At 38.8% G+C, this 24,616-nt stretch overlaps 1 non-coding gene across 1 annotated transcript; it reads left to right on the forward strand.

Moving 5' to 3' along the window:
• Positions 1 to 1,854: 1,854 nt before the first annotated feature.
• LOC111900910 (small nucleolar RNA R71) lies at positions 1,855 to 1,961 on the forward strand. Its single transcript, XR_002853345.1, has one exon. It is a non-coding gene; the product is annotated as a small nucleolar RNA R71 (small nucleolar RNA).
• Positions 1,962 to 24,616: the final 22,655 nt, after the last annotated feature.

The raw sequence follows: 24,616 nt of genomic DNA on the forward strand, positions 1-24,616 counted from the left end.
TTTTGAAATTCTGGATTGGAATCGTTGAGTCAATTGAAGCTACTCGGCGAGCCGGTGAGGTTTCCACAGCTTTTATTGCTCCTTTTGAATCAGCTTCCTCTAACAACTTTTCTATCTCCTTTAAATCTTTTTCAGCATCAAAATTCCCTCCAGAAGGCAATAGAAATTGATTTGTATTTTCTTCTTGTAAAAGCGCAAGCTCTCTTTCTAACATTTCATCACCAAAATCCATTGAGGAAACTTTTCCGTCTTTTGTCCCTTCATTCTCTTTCTTTTGTTCTGCTTTAAACACCACTGAATCGTTCCCCACCCTTAGTGTTAGTGTAGATTCGCACATATTGCCAAATGCACTAGCGGTATTCAAAAATGGTCTCCCGAGAATGATTGGAACTTTAGGGTCTTCTTCTATGTCAAGAACTACAAAGTCCACAGGGAACATAAATTTATCGACTTTGATGAAAAGATCTTCACATACTCCTTTTGGATGTATTATTGTCTTATCAGCTAGATGGATCTTCATATGAATCGGCTTTGGCTCCGGCAATTTTAGCTTCTTGAAGAAAGAATATGGCATTAGATTAATACTTGCACCCGAGTCGGTTAACGTATGAGTAGAAGTTATGTTCCCAAATTGACAAGTTATGGAGATGCTTCCCGGATCACCCCTCTTTTCTGGCAGTTCATTTAGCAACACTTCAGCAACTTCTTCCATATTTTGTCTAGTAGTGAAGATGTTTTTAAGCAAAGTTGCATACTTGGGTGTATGAAGTATTGTTTCAACAAATGGAACGTTCACTTGGAGGGTCCTCACTTGCTTCATAAATCTTCTATACCGTTGAATCTGCTCATCTGGTATGGCTCGGGTTGGAGAGGGCAAAGGGGGCCTATAGGATTTCAAAAGAGAATAATTTTTTTATCAGCTCATGGACTCGTCGAGTCCATCACACCGAATCGGCGAGTCGAGTCGAGTTTGCTTGAATTCCCTTCAAATTCTTCTTTTGTTTGCACCTGAATGGGTCTTTTCTGAATAGAGGTTAAAGGAGTGAAAATTTTGTCTGAATTAGTGGTTATCATATTTAGATGCGCCATTTTTGGATTTTGTTCGATATTGCTAGGAAGTTCGCCAAGTGTTCTTTGATTGATTTGTTGTGCGATCTGCCCTATCTGCTTTTCAATGTTATGAATGGAGGCCTACTAATTCCTAAGCAATTTTTGTTGATCTTTCATCATAGCTTGATGATCTTTAAGCATTACGCGTTGCTCCTTCAATTCATTTTCGGTATCATTGTGCCTCTTTTCGGACGCAGCTACAAACCTTGTGAACATCTCTTCCAAATCAGCTCTCTTTTCCATAACCGGTTCCTCCTTTTGATAGAAACCCCGTTCTTTTTGCTTGAATTTTTCCTCCTTTGCCTTTTTGTACTCGACATACGGGAGCCATCCCGTCTTTGGTTTTCACCAGTTATCATCAAATATGTCGCCACTTGAATAGAATACTTGAACCTTCTTGTTTCCATTCTCATCCAAATCACAATCCTTAGTGAGGTGAGGTCCTCTACAATTCTCACATCCTACCCGAATAGCATGGATTGTTTGATCCATATTAGTCATCCTCCTATCTAAACTATCTAGTTTAGCCATCATTGCCGCCATGCTATTGTTAACAGTGTTCACTACCCCCTACTTACTTCATTTCGTGGGTTGTTATATTCTCTAGAATGTTTAGAGAACTCCTCAATTAATTCCTTGATCACCGGGGGTGCCTTCTTTGTGAGGGGTCCTTGCGAGTCAAGGAGTTTCCTAGTTGTAACATTGACTCCATCATAAAAGATGGAGACTTCTTGTTGGCTATTATGATCATGATGTGGGTAATTCCTTAGTAGACTTTTGTATCTCTCCCATGCCTCATAAAGGAACTCTCCAGGTTGTTGTTCAAAGTTGGTAATAGCTTTTTTAAACTTGGCTATTTTCGAAGGTGGGCAAAACTGGTCAATGAATTCTTCTTTCATCTTAGATCATGTAGTAATGGATCCGGGAGGGAGTGACTTGAGCTAATCCTTTGCAGCACCTTTGAATGTAACTAGAAGCATACGAAGAAGTTAGGTTTCGTGAGGCACATTTGAAACATTAAAATAATCAGCTACATCATTGACTTCATCCAAGTGTTTATAGGCATCTTCATGGTCTTTTTCGTAGAAGGGGATCTCCTTGAGTTGAGCAAGTATGTGACCCTTGAGCTCAAAAGTGGCAGTCACGGGAATTGCGGGTTGCACAAATCCCGGGCCGGTATCATCTCGTATCCTCTTCTTCCATTCGCCCATGGGAACTTCATCGATGTTCGCCATGGTGTTGTCAAAGTCACCTTCTAGATCGCTACCTTCTCCAAATTCGCTTTCTTCCCTTTCGGACTCGTTCATGATGTCTTCCTTGATTGGGTATTCGTTTGCCAAGGAAGAGGTGTTGGATGCTCCTGATTTGCTGCTCTTTTTCTTGCTAAAAACGGACTTTAGATTCTTCAAAGGCGAGTTCTTTGAAGAAGTGGATTGTCCAACGGCTTTTCCTTTCTTCTTTAGAGTGGACTTCAGATCTTCAAATGGAGGAACCAAAGGCGTATTGGATCCTTGGGTCATGTAACAACTGCAACCAAAGTAAGAAAAACGCGTAAAGAGAACAAAAAGAAAATAAAAATAAAAAGTGCAAAATTGTGATGGACTCGTCGAGTAGCTTCGACTGCACTCGGCGAATTCAAGGCAGAAACAGAAAAAATTTCTAATTAAATTTCTAAAATAGAAAACTATTAAAACTAATCCTAATAACTAAATTACCTAAAAATAACTTTGTGCAAGATAAATCTCACACAAAGAATCGATAAGACTAGAAATTAGTGCTAATTTTTGAACCGTTCCCCGGCAACAGCGCCAAAAACTTGATGTGTGTTTTCTCAACTAGTTTTAATCCTACTTCTAATTATAAAATTGACACACAAAGGTAGTGGACCTATCAATTGTGGTGTAGTTAAAAAGGTAGGGTATCGAACTTAGGGAACGGAAAATTAAAGCTAAAAACTAGAATTAACTAAAAACAAGTAATAGAAAATAGGGGTTTCTCTAGTTTTGCAAGACTAGAAACTTAACTACTCAACTAAAAGCTGAAAACACGTAAAAACAAACTAAATTAAATGATCAAAAAGGGTTTCTGTTTAGGTTCAACTCATTTACTCTTATGGTTAATTTTTGTGATAATATAATAGATTAATTGTTATTGGTTACCGACTCTGGTGATTAGATTTGCATTCACTATTATTAATCCTTAGAAAACATACCAATTCAAACAATGGCAAGCTGATTAAGCTAATAGATTTCATAGGTTAATTATTTGGGTTAAACAAGACTTGTAGCTAGCTAATTAAATTTGGTGATTCAATTAACCTCTTGTTGATGGTGTATCACACAAGCTCACACATTAATTTACCCATTATCTAATCAATCCTACTTTCATGTTCATTATTCCTAGGCATATAGTATTGTGTTCACATAAATTATATAAGATAAGCAATTAAGAGATGTTCATGCAGCTTAATCACTTAGCAATTAACTGAAAACAATTATGGTTAATGCATACGGGTCTTTAACAAGCTTGATTTAACAATATCACCAACTAACAATTAATCAAAAGAGTAAATTAAACCATAGGAGCAAATTGTTTCCCCCAAACAGAAACTAGCGAAATTAGTTCATGATTTTAGTGTATGAAAGCTCAAAAACGAATTCAAATAATCCTAACATAATTCTATTCAAAGGAAAAGTGGAAAATTAAACCTAAAGTGCCTTAATCTCTTAAGAATGAAGGATTAGGGATCTTCAATGTTTTCCAGAGCTCCAAGGACTTCCTTGATCGCCAAGTGTTCCACCAAAAATCCAGAGAGAGTCCTCAATTCGGGTTTGTGAAGTCTATTTATAATTTTCTCAAAACAGGGGCTACTCGTTGAGTCCCCCTTGAGGAATCCGTATACGGCAAGGACTCTACGTGTCGCTTCGCGAATCTTCGTGTCTTCTCGTCGAGTAGACAACCCTACTCACTGAGTAGCTTCAGAATTAAGCCTTTTTCTTCTTTCTTTCGTTCCCGAGCTTCCGTTCATATCTCCTGCTTCCTTTTGCTTCCGAGCTTCTTTTTTGGACTGAAAATATAATTTGAACAATATTAAGTATCTTTTGTCCATAATATGCAATTAATCAGCCAATAAATGATAAAAATCCAACATAAAAATATAGCTAAATAAGCAAATATCAGTGCCCCTGGTTCAGGTCCAGTGACAACATCGGAGAGGGTTCGAGCTGACTTAGGAGCCGGAGTCAAAGATGCGGCAGCAGCATCCGGAGTTGTTTACGGCATGAGACTTCGAGGGCGAAGTCTGGTTCTAGTATGGGAGAATTGTAACATCCTGAAATTCAGGTATATTTATCTAACCCTTCTTCCTTTCCAAGTTGTCAATTTTAGCTCCTAAAGAAAATCAATTGTGCCATTGAGTACGCTGCGTGTACTTATGCGCTTGCAATGGACGCGGACCCGGTTGGGTATGCTGGGTGTACCCAAGGTTACGCCGGGCGTAACCGGCCCAGATGCAAAATGTAACATCCCAAGTTCAGAAGCAAGAAGTTGAAGGGTGCTAAGTGAAAATAAAGGAAGGGACTCGGCGAGTACGTCTCTTGACTTGTCGAGTCGAAACGGGTGCTAGGCACAGGGATAAATGGCCTGACTCGGCGAGTCGGCGGCTGGATTCGACGAGTCAGTACTGGACGAGGAAAAACCCTAATCTTCGGGGTTACACCCTATTTAAGGGACTTAATGTCCTTCACTCAGCTCCCTTATCCCCCTTTGAGATCTAGAAACCCTAAAATCATGAGTGAGAGCCCTTGGAAGAAAATTGGAGCTTAGATAAGTGTTTTGTGAAGACATCTTGAAGATCAATAAGCTTGGATCAAGGGGATTTGTACAGATTCAGATTACTCTTCAGAATTAGGTCGTTTTGGAGGTAATGAATCGTTATCCTTAGCCTTATCCTTTCTAGATCCATCTTTCAGGGAGTTTTAGAGTTTGTTTAGAGATGTTATGATAAGATCTTGGCGTATAAGTTACATCTGGAGTTGAAACTCCTGATCTGAGCTCTATTTGGATCAAAGATGTAGAAAGCCCTTTTGGTTGTTATGCAAATGCCATTCCCCAAGAGTTAAGTTCCTTTCTAGCTTGGTTTTTGGTATTATGGGACATGGAGCATGTAAAGGTAGCAACTTTATGTTGCTAATGGACTTTAGAGACCAAGATCTATTGTTTAGAGCAAAGGAGTAGCTCTATGACTCGAGATTATGGGAATGCATGTATGGACTCAGCGAGTCTGGGAGATGACTCGGCGAGTTGGGCTAGGGATCAGAATTTAAGTCACGTAGTAACTCGGCGAGTCGCATAAATGACTCGACGAGTCATATGATGATGAGTTTGGACTCGACGATTTGAAGAACAACTCGGCGAGTCTGATGAAGATTGTCGTGGACTCGGTGAGTGTTTTCTTGGACTCGGCGAGTCATGACGCATAACCCCAAGCTCTTTTGGTTAAAGTTTTGGATTAGTGAGTCGGTTGGTGACTCAATGAGTTGGGCAGGATGGGACTCAGAGATCGTTGGACTCGACGAGTCTTGGTGCGACTCGGCGAGTTAAGTCGTGTTATGAGAGTTTTCTGAGTATGAGAACTCGGCGAGTCAACGGGTTGACTCGGTGAGTAGAGTCAATCAGGAAGGTTGACTTTGGCCAGGACTTTGACTTTGACCTGTTTGACCTTCAGGGGTGTTATGGTATTTTGAGTATTTACGTCTTGGTCCATTAATGGCATCAGGTGTTGGAGTTTGGAGCAGTGCTTCGGGTCAGTGTTTTCGTGGTTCGATTCGGCAGTTGCAAGGTGAGTTATCCTCACTATATCAACAGGGTCTATGGCACCAAGGCCGACCCTTTATCGGATGGGAATCTGAGTATTTGTTTGATATGTTTTGAGTTGCTAGATCTGCATCCTGGTTTTAAGATGGTGTTATGTTAGTGACCTGGTTAATGTCAGTATCCTGGTATGTAGGGTAATGTTATGTTAGTGACCAGTTAGGTCGGTATCCTAGTTAGGATGTTGCTATGTTGCATGATCTGATAGATTCGTTTGTTTGGCTGAGGATTGTTATGTGATTAACTGTTTTATGTGCACATGGTTGTTTGAATGGGGTTGGGTTGAGGCGGATCCTGCTTTGTGCTGTAGGCCAACATACCAAGGGCGGATCGGATATCCCGAAGGCCCAACAAGCGGTTCGGATGACGTGCTGAGGCTCGGAGGTGGACCAGGCCGACTGAAGGCCCGGTGTGGGCGGACCAGTCATACTGAGAGAGTGGACCAGGTGGATTAAAGGCCCAATGTTGGCGGACCAATCACACTGTAAACTCGACCCAATGTTGGCGGACCAATCACACTGTAAACTCGATATACATGATTAGACTCGGAGGGTGGACCAGGTGGACTGAAGGCCCGGTGCGGGCGGACCAGTCACACTGTAGGCCCGATATGCATAGTTGTTCTGTATTGTGATATGATATGCGTATGGTTATATGTGGTTGGTATTTTGGGGGTAACTCACTAAGCTTATGGGCTTATAGTTGTAGTGTTTTGGTTTCAGGTACTTCAGGAGATCGTGGCAAGGAGAAGGTGTGACCGTACCGCTCCTCATACTTCACGGTTTGTGATCTAGTTCTGGGGATACTCTAATGTTTAAACTTTTTTGAAAACAAATTGTAATAACTTAATGGCTTTTGGATGAATTAACATGTTTAAAATGGTGCAAATTTTTATGAGTGTTAGAAGTTGGTATCATAGCCTTGGTTTGAGTGAATTGGAGGAACATTCGTGTGAATCCAGTCTCAAATCAAGGAGGGATTTTCAAAATAGTTTTCAAAAGGTTTTTCAAAATAAGTAAAGGAGGATGCAGAGGGTACGATCAGCCAGAGCCAGTAAGTAGACCCCAAAATACCACACAAGTTATTTGATTATGTGATATGTTAGTACAACATGCTATTACTAGGCTATGGATCTTCAGGAAATGCATGATAGAATTGCCTGATTATAATGATACCTGCTAGCCTAGGGTTTCCTTTGTATGAAATTGACATCATTACTATAGTTATTTAGGGTATGCATCATGGTTACACATAATTAAGATCTTATAGCCTGAGAATGTCTGATTTAGCCTTATGTTCCGTTCTTGTATGATTGGGGGCTTAGGGTAGGATTAGATATTCGAAAGTCTATAGAGTCTAGCATTATGTATGACTAACATACACTAGTGCTGCAGGGTTGGTGGAAGTTTCATGAATGGGTGGGTTGTGAGGGACCTGTAGGTCGTTTTGAGATAGATGTGCTCCTTTAGAAGTGAGGATTGAGTGTTCGTTATGTATATGTTGTTATGGTGTTGTGGTGATACTTGATACAAATATGGGTATGTGTGGAAGGTAGTATGGGCTCATACTACTGAAAGTACAGGACCCATACGCGTATCAAGGAAGTCACAACCCCTAGGGTTTTGTTGGGATTTAGTCTTCGGGGTTATTATGAGTAATGCCTTATGTTCTCATGGTCTATTTTCAGTATGGTGGTTACGAGATGTTTTGGGGCAGGATCCGGTTCGGGATCGGGATCAAGATCAGGAGAGGGTGGTCAGGACGGACCGGTACCACCCGAAGTCATTGGTCAGATGAGTACGGATGAGTTAGATGCCAGGATTCATGAGATCCTGCATGATGAGGTTGCTGCTATGTTCCGGGCTGAATTGTTGGAGATGTTTGGGTCTATCAAGACCGCCATGGTTGAGTACTTTGATGAGCGCTATGCAGCTCTTACGGAGATGGCTGCTGTGACAACTATAGCGGCTGTAGCAGCAGCAGGTGGAGGAACCGGTCGAGGTTTTCAGTATTGGGACTTCGATAATACGAAACCCCTACCTTTGATGGAGTTCAGGATCCTATCATTTCTATGAGATGGTTGTCAGATGTGGAGGGTTGTTTTTTTCATGTGTTCATGCCCTGCGGGTTAGAGAGTGAGGTGTGCTCTGAACCTTTTGAGGCTCAGAGCGAAGGATTGGTGGAAGTTGACTACAGGATCTTATTCTGATACGCAGCGGGCTGCGGTTATGTGAGATCAGTTCCAGGAAATGTTCAGTACTCGTTATGTTCTGCAGGTTGAGAGAGAGAGAGAGAGGTTGGCACATGAGTTCCTGGAGCTGAAGCAGGATTCAGATTCGGTGACGGAATCACCAGGATGTTCACGGAGAGGGCAATGTTCTGCCCTGAGTGAAGAGAATTGTAATCGATATTTAGAAAGTAATCATGATTATATGAATGAAAAGTAAGAACACAAGGAGTAAATATTAATTAGATCTTATATTGATGAGGAAACTGATTACAGACTTAAGCAGAGAAACATGTGAATGACTAGTGAATCACTCGTTGAATCAATCGTTACTCTACTTCTAACCTCAGTCCCTATTTATAGGAAACATGAGTGTACAAAAAATATACTAAGTCCTTAACAATACGCTTCGCACAAATGAATACTTAGTAAAATAATTAATATGCGAAACTAAGAACAGACACTTCAACTTTTACAATTTCTAGACTCTACATTCTCCCCCTTTGTAAATGGTCGAAGCTATTCAGTCTGTGAGATTCTGAACAGCTGAGTGCATTGTTCTTCGGACTTCTGAATACCAAGTGATGATCTTTTTAAGCTCCTTCCTGTCTCCTTCATTATTCTTTGTGCAATTATTCATACGAACAATGAAATTCGTATATTGCGAAGTGGTGTATCTTTTAATCTCTGAGACTTGAAACAAAAATCTTTTAGGCTTCCCCTTGGTGTCTTTGCCTGCGAAAACCATGCCAAAAGGTTTAAGGTATATTTCCCCATCTACATACTTCTTCAATTATGTTTGAGGCAATGTTGATTCCCAAGGAACTGTGACTTTTCTTCCAAGGCTTGATGTGAGTTCTTCATCAGTTAACACCAAGCAATCATAGTAGTTATCTATGAATATATTGATATGTGCGAAACCAAATCTGAACACATCAGTATCATATCCTTTGAGCTTTTTTTCTTCCCTGTCTTTCAGGATAAGAGCCACTTGAATGAGATCATTTAGATTCATTAAGGGAAAGTCAGCAATGGTAAAATCGAAAGGCTTGTTATCTGCTCAGACAACGAAGTATCGAAAATTTTGAAGCATGTTCTCGAACATTTCATCCTTCTTGATAGTTAGCACTTTCTTTATCTTCATCAGAGACCAAACTTCATCTTGATCCTTCGAAAGTACAGCATGAAATCTGATTTTCATGTAGGTGTATTCATCAGCATTTTCAAACTTTTCACTGATCTTGTACTGCGCTGTGATAAACATCATTTCATTTATCGGGAAGTCAAGTTGGCATCTGTCTGAATTCGCAACATCATAACTTCTTCTAGGCTTTTTCTCAAAATCGTACAAGTGATTTCCCAAGACTTTGGATTCGATGGTTTCGAATGAGTACAACTTCGCAGGATCACCCTTGTTCCAAGTTGGTGGATCATTTGCTCTTTGCCTTAGAATGCTCTGAATCTGTCTTTGTTTTTCCATTTCAGCTTCAGCCTCTGCTTTCTTTTCTTCTTTCTAATTTCATAAGCCACCTCTTTACCTTTTTCAGTATTCACTGTTTGAGGTTTCGCACTCGAACTCCCTCCTTCTGTTGAACCAATTATAATTCCCTTAGGAATTGGCTTTGTAAATGGCTTTGTTGTTACTATTGTTGAAGGAATTGGTTTCGTGAGTACAGGCAAAGTTATTTTAAGTTGAGTCAAATGTAGCTTTCCAACGGTTTTCGCATCATCCCCTTTACTTCCTTTTCTTTCTCCCCCATGCACCCCTGTGAAAGCAGGTGGGGCATTCTTCGGTAAAACGAAAGTAAAATTTGTGATTGTTGCCAATACCTTCTGAATAGCTTGCTCCAAAGTATTGACTTTAAGCGTTAAGAATTCTGGAGTAAGAATTGATTGTTGAGAAGGCTTCGAAACAGAACTTTTTAATTCAGTCACCAACTGAATTAGTTTTGCGAACTGATCCTTATCTTCTTTGTGCTTGGCTTCGATAATTGAAGCAGGTGACTGATAATCAGTGACAATCTTGGTAAGTGCTTTAGCAACAACATCAACACGTTTTTTCACTTCCAAGTTTTGCGAATTAAGATCTTGAATTTATTTTGCAATCTCCTTCTTTAACTCCTAAACCTTGAAGTTGACATCTTCCCTAACCTTCTTCACATCTTGTACAAAAAGAACATATCGTTCTTTTGTAGCAGTTGTCAGATCTTTTACAACACCATCAAAAGATTTCCCTTAAGCTTGAATGCGAAGCTCATTATTTTTATCAGAGTCATCAACATTCGTAGCTATCCTTTTCTCTGCAGCTTTGATCATTGTTTCAACCTCCAAACCCAATACAGAAGACTTTGTACCAGAATTAGCTTGTGATTGAAGGATTGCATTCAACTTTCGATTCAGGATTTTAAATTGCTTACCTGACATAAGCATATGATCAGGGATTTCCTCCTCCTCTGAATCAAAGTGTAAAGCTTCAAATGTTCCTCCAAAACCTCCTCCTTCGGTTTCTTCATCAGACTGAGCTTGCGAAGATATAGGTTGTGGTGTTTCAGGGGATTGTGAGGGAAACAATGTACTGAAGGGATTTTGTAAAGGATGATCAAAGATTGATGATGTGGTTATATTTGTATTCGGGAGAAGGAATGGTGGTAATGAAGTAGATAAGTTCTCAGATGAAATGGGTAATGAAGTAGATAAAATGATTGGCATTGTAGTTTTGACACTCGTTATAGGTGCCCCCGTATCAGATACGTTAACAACCATATCAGAAGTAGGTACCTCCTCATGAATTGATTTGGTAGTGACTACTTTGAGTGGAATGGTTGTTGTAGTGGAAATTTACGAAGTAATGGGAAGAGAGATATTTACCATTGATGAAGTTGAAATAGGTGGAGTCTTAGGAACCACTTCATCATCTGATGACTCATTGCCAATAATCATCTTCCTTTTCTTGTACAGCTTCTTAGTGAGATGCTTCGCAACATCTTGATCTCTTCTTTTCTTTGACATAAGAGAAATAGGAGCCGAAATTTCTCTAAACATAGCCCCTTACTACTCACTTCAGTTTTGTGAATAGTAGGAGAGGCAGTCTTCTTATGTGACAACTTGCGAAGCTTCTTTAGGACCCCTGACTTAGTCGGTATGATCTCCTTCGCAGGTTTGGTAGAAGACTAAACTTTCTCAACCTCTTCAGCCTTTGATACTTTTGGAGATTCGTGTTTTTCCTCCTTTTTAGTCTTCTTCTTCTTCTTGTATGACTCACCACTGACTTCAACTAGCACTCCAGTTCACACATTAGGATCAAAAGTCTTCATGTATCGAACTAACACCTTGTAAGTAGAGGAAACTTTGTGAAGCATTGCATCAGGAATTCTTGCAACACTTGTGAAGATATTTGCATCATCTTCAACAACTTTGGGAAAGTGGTACAAAGAGAACTCGGCGACATCTCCTCCTTCAGGAACTTGAATTCCTTCTTTCGCATATACCTTTTCCAAAATTAAACTCCAGTAACTTGCACAAGAAATCCCCTTATCCACACTGGTGTATTCTAAGCTTTTGTTGAACTCCTTCCAAAGCTGAGTTCCATAATCAACACTTAGATCATAGTAAAGTCCCATAACCATTGCATAAACCTCCATTCTTCCCCTGTCTAGACCGACACTCCTTCCAGTCAAGCATCGTAGAAAGATTCCAAACAAGAAGTTCCAAATACATGGTAAGCTTGATTTCCTGAAATCACTTATCTTTTCAAAAGTGGGTTGATGTCCCATCTCATTGAACATGAAGATAATTTGTGAGTTGATTGGCTTAAAGAACGGTGGGTTATGAGGAATGTTCAAGAAGTCGATGAACATGTTCTTGGTAAGACGAACCCTCTTGTTATTCACCAGGTTAAAGGTTATCACATATGTTGCATAGTTGTACGACGCAGTTGATGCCGCCATTGACAACCAAGTCATAGGAACTGGGAATGAATTGAACATAGCAGTTGACAATGCTGATCTTTTCAGTGCAACGATCAACATCTTCAATTCGTCTGGGTAAGATGAGACATTGGGATCAACTTGGAAATTTGTGCTTTGAATCTTCATGAGGGACTGTGAAATAACTTCTTCTGTGTTTGATTGAGTAGCAGCCATTGTTAATCTGAGAAATTTCTTGAAAGGAAGATTAGGGCTTTTTGTTCGTCTGAGAATTTTGAATCACGTAATGATTCTCAGAAAAGATTATCCCTTTTATATGTTAATCCCAAAGATGAACCGTTTCCAAAAATAGAGTAGGCTACGTGTTCCTCGAAACGTGCAATCAATAACCGTTGTAATGATCATGCCCCATAAAGTGCCTTGAAACTAGGGCCAACGGTTACTGGAAACTGTTCATGAGTACAGCTGTGTGAAAGAAGACTCTTCGGTATCAAGGTTGGGCTCTTTCGTTTATGGGATTTTAAACGAAGTCATTTACCAGTCTTGCGAAATCTTCAGCCTAAGTTGGTATTACGTAGAACCTCAAGGATTTCGTGAGTGCATGTGATTCAAAGAAATGAGATAAGAAACAAGTTAATTTTTTTTTTGGGATTCTGTGATGTCAAAATTTATTGACATAAAGCAGTAAAACCCCGGGCAAAGGTTACTTCATTAATTACCAAGAGAGGTAATCAACTACTTTCGCATTTTCCCGTGACATACAATCGAATACTTATAGAGAAGTATCGAAGGGCTTCTTTTATAGGCTTACTATGGTGGTTTGCGAATTTCGTTACATATCATCCTAAACATAAGGTGAGTAATTGTAACCGAAATTACTTGTTTGAACATTGTGTTCAGGGACAAGACAGCTTTGGATTATTTTTGAAAAGTGACAAGAATTTCAGATATATACTCACAAGGAAATTATATTCAAAAAAATTTTTAAGTGTTGGACCCTGCTGGGAAACAAACTTCATGGGCTTCGAAAATTTGATCAGGATCACTCATAAGAATGAATATAATTTGGAGTATATGAAATATCAGATACAGAAAAAAGTGTTTCGTAAAAATCTGGAACATAGCTCCCCGTCAATTCCTTTATTTGCGAAGTTTGTGTGTTTCACTTATTTCACGGACTCATGAAACAAGATCATTAACACAGAATGATGACATGTCTAAATCACGATAGGTTTGATCAAGTGACCGCATGGACATGTGTCTTTGTGTGTGATCGTGTTAAGAAATTTTGTGATGAAAAAGATTGGTTATAAGATCAAATGTACCTCTGTTATTTGTGGACCAAACAGAAAACTCTTTACTCATTTGAGAAGAGTAAGGTAGCTCTTTTGACTAATGCGAATATAAGTCTGATTGGGAAGAAATTTTCAAAAGATAATTTCATTAAGGCTTTTGTTTCTCACACATAGAGTCATATGAGGCTTGGGTCAACATGTTGCAGCATGCTTCTAGGGACATCCTAACTAATACATAGTTGAAAGAAATGATACCTTACCATAGAAACATAAGTATGACCTCTTCGCATTTTGCTCTTGGCTAATACTGAAAGTACACAAAACTTAAAGAACAAAGTTCAAAGAAAAATATTTTTGTGATTTTGTATTTTTCAAATATAAAAGAACAAAAACGAAATCTAATTTTAACAATCTTAAGAAAATATTTTTGAGTTTTATATTTTTCGAAAATGAAAGACAAAATAAAAGAAAATCTTTTTGTTGTTTTTGAATTTTTCAAAAAATAGACAAACAAAAGAAAATATTTTTGGTTTTTCGTGTTTTTCGCAAAGCAGAAAAGAACAAAATTAAATTGAACTTCAGTTACCAAATGTGTGAATGCGAAGCCGCTTAACGCACAGTAACTTCTAAATGATTCTGATTCAGAGCTGCTGAATGGACCTTTCATTCTTAAGTGATTGATTTTGGCACTGAATTCGCATCGATCATCCCTAAACCTGCTAAAATTCTCACAAATGATTTTTCATCAAGAGGTTTAGTAAAAATATCAGCAAGTTGTTCAGTGGTTTTAACAAAATGTACTTCGATATTCCCATCTTCCACATGATCTTTGATAAAATGATATCGAAGAGCAATATGTTTTGTCTTTGAGTGTTGTACTGGATTATGACAAATGCGAATTGCACTTTGAGAATCACAATACAAGGGAATCTTTTTCATATTTATAGCATAATCACGAAGTTGATTCTGAATCCAAATGATTTGCGAAGTGCAAGTAGCAGCTGAAATATATTCAGCTTCAGCAGTTGATATAGCAACACAAGTTTGCTTCTTCGACTGCCAACTCACCAATTTTCCATCCAATAGTTGACATCCACCACTTGTACTTTTTCTATCCAAAGTACATCCTCCTAGATCAGAATCTGAAAAAGCTTGAATGAAGAATCCCGATTTTGAAGGATACCAAAGTCCTAACGAAATTGACCCCTTAAGATAGCAAAAAATATTTTTCACTGCAGTTAAGTGAGGTTCTCTGGGATTAGCCTGATACCTAGCACAATTGCATACTGAAAACATAATATCAGGTCTACTTGTAGTTAAGTACAATAAAGACCCTATCATGCTTCGATAAAGTGTTAAATCAACAGCAGGAGTATCTAACGAAGGAGTTAGTGTTGTTCCCACTGCCATTGGTACTATAAGCTTCGTGCTGTTTGTCATTCCAAACTTTTCGAGCAGATTCTTTGTATATTTTTCTTGGTTGATTAAAATTCCATTCCTGTTCTGTCTTATATTTAAACAAAGAAAATTATTAATTTTTCCCATCATACTCATTTCAAATTGACTCTTCATGAGATTTTCAAATTCAGTAGACAATGTTGGGTCGGTTGAGCCAAAAATAATATCATCAACATAAATTTGAACAAGCATAAGATGATTCCCAACTTTCTTGCGAAATACTGTGGGGTCAACTGATCCTTGTTTAAATTTAGATTGTTTCAAAAAATTTGTAAGTGTTGTGTACCAGGCTCTTGGTGCTTGTTTTAACCCATAAACTGCTTTGTCTAGTATGTAAACATGATCAGGATGTTCTTCATTTATAAATCCTGATGGTTGTTTAACAGAAACTGTTTCTTCTAGTTCTCCATTTAAGAATGCACACTTAACGTCCATTTGAAAAACATCGAAATCTTTGTAAGCTGCATAAGCTAAAAATATGCGAACTGCTTCGAGTCTTGCGACAGGAGCAAATGTTTCTTCATAGTCTATTCCTTCTTATTGCGAATAGCCTTTAACAACTAGTCTAGCTTTATTTCGAATAATATTGCCATCTTTGTCGGTTTTATTTTTGAAAATCCATTTTAATCCGACAATCGAAACATTAGAAGGTTTAAGAATTAATCTCCAAACCTAGTTTCGTTCAAACTCAGCCAGTTCAGATTGCATAGCAACAACCCAATCTGAGTGTTCCATAGCATTCTTTACTGTCTTTGGCTCTATTTTCAAAATAAAAACATTAAACATACATAATTCTTGGTTCGCATTCAGTACCTCATTTTTCGCACGAATTTGAGCTCTTGTCAACACACCATCTTGTGGATTCCCAATCACCTGTTCTTTAGGATGATTCCTTGTCCATTTCTCAAGTGGTGGAAAATCAGGATTGAATTCCAATGGTACATCTTCGTATATATCTTCATTTTCAGATCCTGCAACAGAAAAATTATCATTTAATTCATGAAATTCATCATTTTCATCAAGATTAATTGTCTCTGTTTCATAATGCTCCCCCTCAACATGATGTTCATCTTGATGCTCCTCCTCAAAATGATATTCCTGTTGATCATTTAAAGGTAATTGCGAATGCTCCACCTTAACTTGATGACTCATAGTCTCATTCTCCCCCTCGGAAGTTTGCTCTCCCTGTATATTTGTGGTCGTATGCTCCCCCTCCATACGAACTTCAGGCACACTTTCGCAAGATATTGAATTCGTATTAAGTGTTGAATCATCAGTATGTTTTGAGGATTCTGATGTTTGATTATCAGGAGCATGAACTTCCGTATCAATTGCCCTGTCAGGAATTCTGAAAATTAAATCATAATCAAAATCATTGATATCTGAATTTTCTATTTGAGTATCTGAATCAACAAGAATTGATTTATTTTCAAATTTACTATCCGTTTGTTTAAGATAGTAATCATCGAAGGTTAAGTTGAAAGTTTCTTCAACTTTTCTTGTTCACTTGTTTAACACCCTATATGCAACTGAATTTTGCGAATATCCTAAGAATATGCCTTCATCAGCTTTCACTTGGAACTTGGTCAAATTATCTTTTAGATTCATTATAAAACACTTGCAACCAAAAACATGGAAAAATTTTACATTAGGTTTTCGATTGTTGAGTCTTCGATGAATAAATTAACGATTCTGAGTAAAACATGCAGTCGACACAGCTTCAGCCCAAAGATATTGAGGTAAGTTCGCATATCTTAGCATGGTCCTTGCCGCTTCACATAGAGACCTATTTCTTCTTTCAACAACACCATTTTGTTGTGGAGTATATGGTGATGAGAAATTATGCGAAATGTCTTTGGCTGTGAGAAATGAATCCAGCGTTTGATTTTTAAACTCAGAACCGTTGTCACTTTTAATTCTGCGAACATTCTTTTTAAGACTCATCTCAATATTTTTGATAAAATCAATCATCGTTTGAGCAACTTCAGATTTTAACCTGAGAAAGAATACCCATGTAAATCGAGAAAAATCATCAACAATAACTAAAATGTATCGCTTTTTATTGATTATAGCAACAGTCGACGGTCCACATAAGTCAATGTGAAGAAGTTCCAACGGTTCCATGATTTTTGAATCTATCACAATTGGATGACCTTTTCTATGTTGTTTTCCTTGTTCGCAAGCTGCACACAAAGTATCATTGTCAAATTTCAGTACAGATAAACCTCGAACCAAATCTTCAGTGACAAGCTTGTTAATATTGTGAAAATTCAAATGAGACAATCTTCTATGCCAAAGCCAGCTAATATCATTAGAGGCCTTCGACAATAGACACACTGCAGGTTTGCCCACAATTGGTTTGATGTCGAGTGTGAACATGTATCCATATCTTTTGGGTTTGAGAAGTACTTCATTTGTCTCTACTTTCGAAATGATACTTCCTTCTTCATTGAACACAACCTGATTTCCAGTACCCACAACAAATTGCGAAACACTAATCAAGTTATGTTGAAGACCTTCGACATAAGCAACCCGGTTAACTGTGAATTGTCCATTTGTGACTTTTCCATAACCTTTCACTTGACACTTGTGATTGTTTCCAAATTTGACTACTCCAGCATTTTCCAAGCTTCTATAATCTCGCAAGTTTTCCTTTCTTCCAGTCATGTGACGAGAGCAACCACTATCAATATACCATTTCGCATCATATTGCTCGTCACATATCACCTGCCTTTAATGAAAGAATTTAGTAACCCAAGACTTGTTGGGTCCATCATTAGTAGCATTGAACAAATTCTTTGAATTTAAAAACCACGTTTTCACTTTTTCTGTGACAGTATCGATTAAATCAACATCATCAGATCTAGATATTGAAATATAGTTGTTTGATAATTTTGGATTTCCATTGACTTTCACCTCATCCTTCACAACCTTCGCAACTTTCACAACTGGTTTCCACTTTTGTACTGGAACTTGCGAATCATGAGATGATGAACTACCAGTAGAGGACTCATTCACAAATTTGTCGAATGCAGTCTTTATCTGTTGCTTTGAAAACTTTCCATTTTGGTATTGTTTTCCTTGACCTTCAAGCAATTGTTGATTGTATATACATCAGATTTTCCTTTTGTATATGAAACTTTGGTTGGTTTTGTGATCGAAGGATTTGGAAAATTTGGTTGTTTGGGTGAAAATTTTGGTTTTGTTTGAGTTTTGACATTCAAAGTTGGTGAATTATTCGTTAATTTTCTAACATTTTGAAACTTACGATCATTCACAAAATTTTGCGAAGTCTCAAATTTTCTAATGTTGTCAAATTTTCGAACAGATTCATCTTTATTTTTCATTGAATTTTTGTCAACAGAATATATTGGTTTGTGAAAACTTGTATAATTTTGTTTGTTTGTTCTTTGAAATTTTGATGGTTTTGTTCTTGAAATTTGTGCTTTCGCAACTTTAGGTTTATCATTAGACACAACTTGCCAAAAGATTGTTTTTCTTGCTTTTCTTTTTGAAACATTGTTTTCTTTTGAATACTTTCCAACCATCAACTTAAATTCATAAGAATTCAATTTCACTTCCATCTTTGGTTTTTCATCTTTTTCAAAAACTTTGTTTTCTTTTTCACTTTTAACCATCCATTTTTGTGATGATTTTTGGCATTGAAAAACATACGAGTTCTGAGTTAAATTGTTTTCTAGCGTATTTTGATTTGCAAACAAACCTTCGGTGGTTGACCTTTTGTTGTCATTTTCAACCATTTTGTTGAATTCAGGCTTGATTTTCTCAACATTTCCAGTTGTGACGAAGACTTGATTTGGAAAAACCATATTATCAGTACATGTAAAATTCGGATAGACCACAGTGTTGGTTTCCAAATAATGTGCACCTTTGTCATTAAGAACTTTGTCGAATTCTTTTGTATCACCAAACACTTGATTAACAACAACACGTTGAGGTGATTCATGCGAATATTTCACTTCTTCTTCGTCTTCATCAGTGTCATCTGACTTATAGCTTTCAACTTCCACATTGTCAAAGTCACAAGTTTACGAAGTAGAGGGTTTATCATTTTCATCCTTTACTATCGAATCAACTATAATTTCTTTACCTTTGACCTTAGATGTTATATTAATGATAGACAGTTGAGAACAATCAACCTCTTCTTCCTCTTCGATCTCACTGATTTCACTCACATTATTTGAATTGTCATTGACATCATCATAATTGTGTTGAGAATCAAGAGTTGAAGTTTCAATTTTCTTTAAGATTTTCACTTGTTCATTCATTGTCAAACTTTCATTAACAATATTAACCAATTCATTCACATTCAAAAATTCATCAATTTTGACAATACCATATGCGAATCTATCATCAGGTATTTTGTCAAATTGAGCAATAGTATTCTCGCAGTCATAAGAAACAACATCAACTTTTTCACGTTCAAATTCAAGAAAAGGTAATAGTTTCCATTGTTGTTCTTTGCTTATCTCAGATGAAAGATGTAAAGCTGTTAACTTCGCATATAAACGTTTAGCAGAGTTACAATAAATGTTTCGTTGTGCTAGTAACAACCTAACTTCTTTATCAAGATTGTCCCTATCACAATTTACATTTGTCATTTGTAATTCAAGTTTATCTACTCTGCTTCGTTTTATTTTTAAATGTCTTCTTGTCTCAACTAGTTGCGATTTTAGATTTTGTGCTTCTGTACTAGCAGACACAATAACAGAATCAAAATAAGCAACAGTATCATCAAATGAAGTTATTTCGGCATCATAAGCAGATAAAGGAATATTAAAGGATTCAAGAATAGCACGTACCTTAGCGGTCATTGGAGATTTATCGGTGGTCTTGGACACAAAGCACCGTCCAGAAACATTCTCTTCGCAATTTTCTTCATAACTTGCGAACATTGCACCATGAGTTGGGTGCCTCATCTCTTCATCATCAGATCCTGAAGACTAGATCTGATAAGTTCCACTTTCTTCTTCTTCAGACTCTCCTTTCGCAACCAAATAAAATCCTTTCGCCTTCTCACGCACCTCCTCAAGCTTCTCTGAGTAGTAGGCTTCGTCTTTGATTTTTCTCTTCTTCTCCTCTTTCTTCCTTAACACGCAATCAGCTGCGAAATGATTCGCACCATTGTAGTAATGACAATCAATTCCAGAGTCACATTTTAGTTTCTTCTCTGCTTTCGCATCTTTCTGCTTTTCTTCAACCTTCTCAAATTTCTTCTTCTCCTCACCTCCAGCTTTTATGAAACCACTCTTCGCATCAGTTTGCTTTCCTTTTGGATTGAAAGGCTTTTTGAAAAATTTCTTAACTCTGTTGTTTGAATAAAAAGCAACTGCTTCATCATCCGAATTCATTAAGAAACCTTCATTGTCTGATTCTTCCTTCTCACCAGCATCAATTTCAGTAACCTTCGAAACTAAAGCCAATGGACCTCCTAAACTCTGTTTCGATTCTTCGAACATTTCTATAACTTCACTTTCATGTGTTTTCAGCTGGTTGTAGAGATCATTCAATGTGGAAGTATCAAAACTTTGTTGGTTCTTTATCATCATACTCACACTACGCCACTCCTTGCGAAGACCCATGATGAATGTCAGATTGAATTCCATGAGAGATCTTGTGATTCCATACCTGCTGCAACGATAAACAAGCTCATTAGACGATCATAGTAGTTTTCAATTGTTTCAGCATCCTTTTGTCTGAATTCCTTAAGCTCAACAAGACATTGCTTAACGGAATTGATCTTTGTCTTCTCACTTCCTTGATACTTCTCTTTCAGAGTAATCCAAATTTCCTTGGCTGTTTTACAACTACAAATGTAATTGTAAACCACAGGAGGCAATGCACCTCTTAGCTCCCTCATACACCTTTTCTCATTCTTCTTCAGGCGATTCTGTTGTTCAGTAACATCGTTTGAAGAAGCAGATGCTCCAATTGATTGGACATTTCTAGGAGGTAGAACTTTTTTATTGATACAATTCCAAAGCTCTTCATCAATTCCATTTAAGTAATCCTCCATCCTATCAGCCCACTGATCATAGTACTCAGGGATTAACATTGTAATTTTGGTTGAAGAACCAAGCAAGTGAGAGAAAGAAGTCATGGTATTCATGTTGAAGTTCGCCATTGATGAACATGAGATTTTTTTCAGAAAAACTTGATGAATTTGTGAATTTATCAAATGAATTGATCACCGATTGCTAATCGATCACTCGAATAAACAATTCAAATGCAGAATCGATTCAAATCTGAAGATCAAGAGAGATTTTCAGAACCAAAATGCACGGAAATTTTTTGAGTAAAATCACTACTCAAAAAGCAAATGATTCTAAAACGAAAATCGGATCAATGTAGTTTGAATCCTGCTCTGATACCAATTGAAGAGAATTGTAATCAAGATTTAGAAAGCAATCTGATTATATGAATGAAAATTAAGAACACAAGGAGTAAATATTAATCAGATCTTATATTGATGAAGAAACTGATTATAGACTTAAGCAGAGAAACATGCGAATGACTAGTGATCACTCGTTGAATCAATCGTTACTCTACTTCTAACCTCAGTCCCTATTTATAGGAAACATGAGTGTACAAAAAATATACTAAGTCCTTAACAATACGCTTCTCACAAATGAAGACTTAGTAAAATAATTAATATGTGAAACTAAGAACAGGCACTTCGACTTTTACAATTTCTAGACTCTACACTGAGTTTGCTTCGGAACAGGCTTAGATGTCCCGATATCTGAGTATGCTCAAGAGGGATATCCAGCAGTTTGTGTCCACGCAGAGATGTGATACCTTGTTGGAGTTGCAGGAGCCCGCCAGGCGGCGTGAGTTAGAGATTGAGTCGCAGTTACTAGAGCAGAGGAAGGCCCTAGTGAAGTCGCAGTCGGCGCCGAAACGGTCCAAGACCATTGATTCTATGTTGGGAGGTCAGAGCAGCAGCACTTGTGAGAAGTATGGGAAGGTCCATACCGGAGTTTGTAGGTCCGGTGGTGCATGTCGTAAGTGTGGGAGAGAGGGGCATTTTGCTAGGGATTGCCGTTAGTCAGACCCGGTTTAGGATATGAGGATTTGTTATCACTGCCATCAGGTTGGACACTTGAGGGTCAACTGTCCATAGCTTGTTGCAAGACCGGTGCAGGCTCTAGCACCGGCCAATTTGAGGATTACTGGCGGGGTTCAGGGTGGAGTAGAGCCTCCGAGGGCTCAGGGACGCGCCTTCTAGCTTACAGCAAAGGAGGTCATGGCAGAGTCGGATGCAGCTGCAGGTATGTTTCTCTTTTGATATCTTGTTATCTTGTTGATTGTGTGGTATTGTAAATCTGTCCGTCTTCTTTTTCGCATGATTCATAGTATGATTGAGGATCTTGGTAGTTAGGAGTTGTAGTTGGTTAGCATCCAAGAGGATAGATGATTGGAAGGTAGGATATATGTTATCTTTGCTGGGTATGGCACTTGCGATGGGAGAAGTGTTCAGTTGGGATTCAGACACGTGGGGCAGGGAACAAACCATGGTTCCGGATAAGGTAGTTGGTCGATGTAAGGCTTGGGTTTAGGCCGTGGGAAAGTTCAGGGAATAGATCTGGAGTTCGGAACCCCTAGAGGGCTAGAACAGATTGCATGGGAAAGATTCCCGGGAAGAACGGTTCGGGGTGATGTACAACAATTTTGGGGCGGTCCGGATAGACTGAAAGCCGGTAGGCGTACCAGTCAAGCCGAAGGCTCGGAGAACGGTCCAGACAGGTTGAAGGCCTAGAAGGGCAGTCCAGACATGCTGAAGGTTCTGAGACTGGTCCAGATAGGCTGAAGGTCTGGGAAAGGCGGTCCAATCATGCTGAAGACTCTGTATGTATTAGTGGATCTGTATGCAGAGAATGAGTGAATATGTCGCCATGCAATAGCAATCGATAAGGTCTGGCCCTAAGAATTGGTCATGATGATGGAGCTGGTTGGAGGCCATGCACGGGCCTTGTTGGTTATGTGATTAGATTCGGAATATATGGGAGTTCGAGGATAGCAGTTGCTCTACATGGATAGTGTAGAGTGGAGTTTAGCATAGTGGCACTTATAGGTGTGGTAAGGGTTATTGAGTAGACTTCCTGGAAAGGAAACGTATGTAGCTCCTGGAAGGAGTGTGGATCCTCTTAAAGGAAGGCAATAGAGTAAATGGATGATCAAAAGTACTTCAGTTATTGCTAGTGAGCACTGAGATTGTACTGGATGTATGGAAGCACATACGGATTGGATGCCCATTGGGGTTGTGGAATGGTTAGCTCTGATGCTGAGTCAGAGGAGCTCGGAAGTGATGCAAGGGTAGATCCTTGGGTTCCGAATTATGGTTGTGGTCACGAGTTATGTATGTGGTGGCGTTCCATCCTGAGGGTGGCTGGATCATCGTAGGTGTGCCTGGTTTTCCAGCCCTAGACTGATTGGGCCAGGTACGATGTGTATGAGCATTATAGTTGGGTGTTCAGGAGGGTTGCTCGGGAGTTGTGAAATGTTCTATCGTGTCAGCGCGGTAAGGGATTTGATTCAGGGAGGAAACGGGATGAGTTTCCATCGGTGCAAGTTAATAGAAGTAGCTCCAGTTGGGCAAAAGATAGCGGGTTAATACTGGGTCAAGACCTGGTGGTTTAAAATGGTATCCGGTTTTTCGCAGGTGGTGAATGAATGTGTAAGATGGAAGTATGGTAGTGTCTTCAGGTGGCACTTAGTTGATGAGTGTTGTCATCAAAGAAAAAAAGCCAGTGGCCGGCTTAAAGTAGTTATCAGGACCCTGCAAGGGAAGAAATGGATTTTAGGGATTCAATAGCAGTATTTGAAGGAATCTGGTCTGGTTTGATATCAGTGGGCGCATTGTGGGAATATCATCCGGAAGTTTGTGTTGCCGCAGGCTTCGAGGACGAAGCCTAATTTAAGTGGGGGAGAATTGTAACATCCCAAGTTCAGAAGCAAGAAGTTGAAGGGTGCTAAGTGAAAATAAAGGAAGGGACTCGGCGAGTAGGTCTCTTGACTCGTCCAGTCGAAACGGGTGTCGGGTACGAGGATAAGTGGCCTGACTCGACGAGTCGGCGGCTGGACTCGACGAGTCAGTACTGGACGAGAAAAACCCTAATCTTCGGGGTTTCACCCTATTTAAAGGACATAATGTCCTCCCCTCAACTCCCTTAGCCCCCTTTGAGATCCAGAAACCCTAGAATCGTGAGTAAGAGCCCTTGGAAGCAAATTGGAGCTTAAATAAGTGTTTTGTGAAGAGATCTTGAAGATCAAGATGCTTGGATCAAGGGGATTTGTAGAGATTCAGATTACTCTTCAGAAGGAGGTCGTTTTTGAGGTAATGAATCATTATCATGTGCCTTCTCCTTTCTATATCCATCTTTCATGGAGTTTTAGAGTTTGTTTGGAGATGTTATGCAAGTTTTCTAAGTATGAGAACTCGGCGAGTCTTGGGGTGACTCGACGAGTTAATTCGTGTTATGAAAGTTTTCTGAGTATGAGAACTCGGCGAGTTGACTCGGCGAGTAGAGTCAATCAGGAAGGTTGACTTTGGCCAGGACTTTGACTTTGACCTGTTTGACCTTCAGGGGTGTTATGGTATTTTGAGTATTTATGTCTTGGTCCATTAATGGCATCAGGTGTTGGAGTTTGGAGCAGTGCTTCGGGTCAGTGTTTTCGTGGTTCGATTCAGTAGTTGCAAGGTGAGT

Source organism: Lactuca sativa, chromosome 2, assembly GCF_002870075.4.
Source record: "Lactuca sativa cultivar Salinas chromosome 2, Lsat_Salinas_v11, whole genome shotgun sequence".
Lineage (NCBI taxonomy): Eukaryota > Viridiplantae > Streptophyta > Magnoliopsida > Asterales > Asteraceae > Lactuca > Lactuca sativa.